At 33.5% G+C, this 5,091-nt stretch overlaps 1 pseudogene; it reads left to right on the top strand.

The window, feature by feature from the left end:
• Positions 1–3,036: 3,036 nt before the first annotated feature.
• On the top strand, positions 3,037–3,522 carry LOC148758270 (large ribosomal subunit protein uL23 pseudogene; annotated as a pseudogene).
• Positions 3,523–5,091: the final 1,569 nt, after the last annotated feature.

Here is a 5,091-nt window from a genome sequence, read left to right as displayed (position 1 = left end):
TTTAGTTTTGCTAGATGTTACCATTGGGAGAAACTGGGTGAAGGGTACACAGGATCCCTCTGCATCATTTCTTATAACTGCATTTGAATCTACAATTATCTCAAAATAAAAAGTTTAATATATATATATGGTTACAAGAAGTGGAGTACAGCATTAGAATAAAGAGTGGAAATGTAACAGCTATATGTGATGCCAGAGGGATAGTAGATTGGGAGAGGGAAGTTATCACTTTGTGAGGGATATAAATTATAAAGTCATTTATAAACTATTACATTGTTTTGTATACCTAAAACTAATTTAAAAAACCAAAAAATAAATAGGAACAAAGAACAAGGGCAAGAAATAGGAAACAGTAACAAATATAGTAAATATTAATCCAACTATGTCAATAATAACTTTGAATATAAATGGTCTAAATGAACCAATAAAAAATAGATTGTCAGAGTGAATCAAAAAAACAAGATCTAACTATATACTGCATACAATCTCCAAGAAGATACAATAATGCAAAATAGTAGCATTTGAATACTAGCAAAGTTGAATACAACAGCACATTAAAAGGATCATACACCATGACCAAGTGAAATTTATCCCTGTAATGCAAAAATGGTTCAATATACACAAATTAATTAATATGATACACCACATGAACAGCATAAAGGACAAAAATCACGATTATCTAAATGAATGCAGATAAGGTATTTGATGAAATTCAATACCCTTTCATGATAAAAACTCTTTTGAAATTAGGAATAGAAAGAAAATACCGCAACATAATAAAAGCCATATATGAGAAGCCCACAGCTAACATCATACTCAATGGTAAACTGAAAACTCTTCCTCTAAATTCAGGAACAAGGCAAAGATCTCTACTCTCACCACTTCTATTTAACACAGTAGTGGGAGCCTTAGCCTGGGCAGTTAACAAGTAATAGAAATAAAAGTCATCTAAATTGGAAAGGAAGAAGTAAATTATCCCAGTTTGCAAATGACATGATTTTATATATAGAAAACTCTAAAGATTCCACAAAAAACTGAACTACTAAACAAATTAAGTTGCAGAATATAAAATCAACATACAAAAATCAGTTGCATTTCTATATACTATCAACAAACTATTTGAAAAGGAAATCAGAGGGGAGGCTGGTTTGCTTAGCTGGCTGGTGCTCTTAAAAACAAGGTTGCCAGTTTGATCCCCACATGGGCCACTGTGAGCTGTGCCCTCCACAATTAAACTGAAACAACTACTTGATTTGGAGTTGATGGGTCCTGAAAAAACCCATTTAAAATAAAATTTTAAAAAGCTAAAGAAAAAAAAAGGAAAGGAAATTAGAAAACAATCCCACTTAAAACAGCATCATAAATAATAATACTTAAGAATAAATGTAACAAAGGAGGTGAAAGATCTGTACACTGAAAACTATAAGGGAGATGAGGGTAAGGGGGATCGAATATATGGTGATGGAAGGAGAACTGACTCTGGGTGATGAACACACAATGGGATTTATAGATGATGTAATACAGAATTGTACACCTGAAATCTATGTAATTTTACTAACAATTGTCACCCCAATAAATTTAATAAAAAAGAAAAAAAAAAAAAGAAAACTATAAGCCAGTGATGAAAGAAATTAAAGAAGACACAAATAAATGGAACAATACCCCATGTTCATGGATTGGAAGAATTCATAATGTTAAAATGTTCATGCTACCCAAAACCATCTATAGATTCAATGCAATCCTATTAAAATTCCAATGGCATTTCTTACAGAAACAGAAAAAACAATCCTAAAATTTGTATGGAACTACAAAAGACCCCAAATACCCAAATCAATCTTGAGAAAGAAGGGCAAGAAAGCTGGAGGTATTGTACTTCCTGGCTTGAAAATATATTATGAAGCTATATGTGATAACATGGTTGGACCTTGAGGCCACTATGCTAATGATTAAACAAACTGTAGTACATGCATAACATGGAGTACTACTAAACTATTACTCAGCAAGAAAAATTGATTCATGCAACATGAACACTGATACATGACACATGAACTACTGACACATGCAACAACCTGGATAAATATCCAAAGGGAGTATGCCAAGTAGAAAAAAAAAATCTCGAAAAGGTTGCATACTGTATGATTCCATTTATACAACGTTCTTGAGATGAAAAATTATAGAAATGGAGGACAGCATAGTGGTTGCTAAGGATTAAGGAGGGGGTGGGGCAGAACCAAGAAAGCAGTTGCTATAAAAAGATGAGGGATCCTTGTAGTGATGGCAAAGTTCTGTATTTTGACTATGTCAATGTCAATCTCCTGTTATAGTTTAGTTTTGCTAGATGTTACCATTGGGAGAAACTGGGTGAAGGGTACACAGGATCCCTCTGCATCATTTCTTATAACTGCATTTGAATCTACAATTATCTCAAAATAAAAAGTTTAATTAAAAGATGAAGCACCTCATCAATAATGTTGTAAAGACTATGTAGGGTGTCAGGTGGGCACTGGACTTATGGGGGGATCACTTTATAGATTATGTAAATGCCTAACCACTGAGCTGTACACCTGAAACTAACATAAAATAATATTGAATTTCAACTATAATTATATATATGGCCAGAAAAGTGTATACATTTTAAGAGATGTTATCTATGTATTACTTTTTGAAGTTGAATTGAATTATGGTAGCAATGCGTAGCGTGACGTTTGCTCAAAAGATGGCGTTAATCGAATGAATGCTAGTGTCATTCATTGTATTACAATTTTAATACAATTTCTTCCTTTCTTAAAAATGTGTATACTCTTTTTTGGCACCTTCTGTATAAATAAAATCACGGGATGTAAAGTATATCATAGGGAATAAGTCAATGGTACTGTAAGAGCTATGTATGGTGTCAGAGGAGCAGTAGACTTGGGGGGATTATCACTTTGTGAGGGGTGTAAATGTCTAATCAGTATGTTGTTTTGTGTACCTGAAACTAATAAAAAATTACTCAAAAAAGTAATAATAAAGAAAAACACGATGAAGCGTCTTTTCATGAAGATGGCACCGAAAGCAAAGAAGGAAGCCCCTGACCCACCCAAAGCCAAAGCCAAAGCAAAGGCTTTGAAGCCAAATAAAGCAGAGCTGAAAGGCATCCACGGCCACAAAAAAACAAAAAAAGAAAAAAAAATCGGTACATCACCCACCTTCTGAGGGCCCAAGACACTGTAGCTCCAAAGGCAGCATAAATATCCTCGGAAGAGCGCCCCCAGGAGAAACAAGCTTGACCACTATGCCATCACCAAGTTCCCCTAACTACTGAGTGAGCCATGAAGAAGAGAGAAGACAACATACACTTGTGTTCATTGTGGATGTCAAGGCCAGCAAGCACCAGATCAAACAGGCTGTGAAGAAGCTCTGTGACATTGATGTGGCCAAGGTCAAGACCTGATCAGGCCTGAGGGAGAGAAGAAGGCATATGTTCCACTGGCTCCCAACTATGATGATTTGGAAGTTGCTAACGAAATTGGGATCATTTAAACTGAGTCTAGCTGGCTAATTCTAAATATAAAAAATTTTCACTGTGAAAAAAAAAAAAAGAAGCATAACAAAACAAAAAGGATACAGGTTTTTTTCATCGCTTTCTTTCCATCCTCATCTATCGATTTCTGAGTATTCTCACAGCTCTATCACTGTCTAGCTCAAAAATATTTTTCTCTTTCCTGGTTCTGGTAATCATCTCTCATTTCTATATTCTAATGCACATCTATATTCATAAATCAGGCCTGCATGTAATTTTCTTTTCTTGTATTGTACTTCTCTGGATTTGATAAAAAGTTTCTTCTGTTTCATAAAAGGACTTTATAAGTATTTTACAATCATTTTCTATTCTTTAGAATCATTTATCTAAGAAAACAATTATCTACACCCTGGAGATTTAGGAAAACTCACCTGCAAAATATTCTCGGCTTGGTGTCTTTTACATGGTGAGCCTTTCTGATGCCCATTCAATTTATTTAATGTTTTTCTGTACAAATATTTATTTATAAAATTATTCCATATGAATATTGAAAATCATTGACATAAAATCGATCATTGTCATCTTATGATTTTCATACAGACTGTATCTGTAAAAATGTCTTCTTCATTCCTAATTTATTTGAGCCATGCCCCCCTTTTTTATCAGTTCTGCCAGAGGATTTATCAAGTTCCTTCATTTTGTCAAAGAACCACATTGATTTTTGTTAATTTTTTCTTTGATTCTTTTTCATCCATTTTTATTTTGACCTTTATTCTTTCCTCTGTTTTCCTCAAGTTTACTGTTGTTCCTCTTGTACTTTTGAAGTTATTTTTATTAAAATGTAATTTGTGTTTTCCTTTTCTCCATTAGTATCAAGTTCAAATTAACCACATGTAACAGAAACCACTGTGCCAAAGAATCTATCCTCCACTTTTTCTCCTTTTGCATTTTATGTGGCCTGTGTTTAACTTTGAGTCAGTAATGATGTTGCAACTTCGGTGCCAACCCTTTAAAGATGAAGCCATCTTTCTTGGACTGTCCTTATTCCTTTTCTCACTTTCTGGGAAGTAGTGATGACCTGAGATGCCCTGCCATCTTCAGACCACTCACTTCTGTCCAATTTTGTGGAACAGAGATCTACCTATTCAAGCAAAAATATTTTGGGCTCTCTTTTATAATAGCTTAGACTTTTCCCTAACCAATGTAGCTCATAGATAAAATTTAAGGTGATTAATTCTCCTTTAAGTATGGCGTATCTGCATCACACAAATTTTGATAAACTGATGATTTCCTTGTCCTTCAGTGCTACATATTTTTTTATTTACAACACTGCTTCTTATTTCAACCAAGAATTAATTAGAAATCCTAATTAGTTTCCCAAAATATGTTTGTATATTTTACTTTTTATTATCGACTATAAGTACTATTGCATTTTGGTTATAGAAAACAGAGTTTATAATATTGATTATTTGAAATGTGTTGGCATTTTCTTTGTGGCCTACTACTCAGCAATTGTCATGAGCTTTTACAATTTAGTAATAGAACCTTAAAATAAATTTTCAGTTGACAAATTATAGAAGAAATAGAAA

The sequence above is a fragment of the Rhinolophus sinicus genome, chromosome 5 (genome assembly GCF_057876585.1).
Source record: "Rhinolophus sinicus isolate RSI-liver-muscle chromosome 5, RSI-T2T, whole genome shotgun sequence".
In the NCBI taxonomy this organism is placed as follows: Eukaryota; Metazoa; Chordata; class Mammalia; order Chiroptera; family Rhinolophidae; genus Rhinolophus; species Rhinolophus sinicus.
Note: the sequence above shows the minus strand (reverse complement) of the source record. Positions and strands in the feature narration are given on the sequence as shown.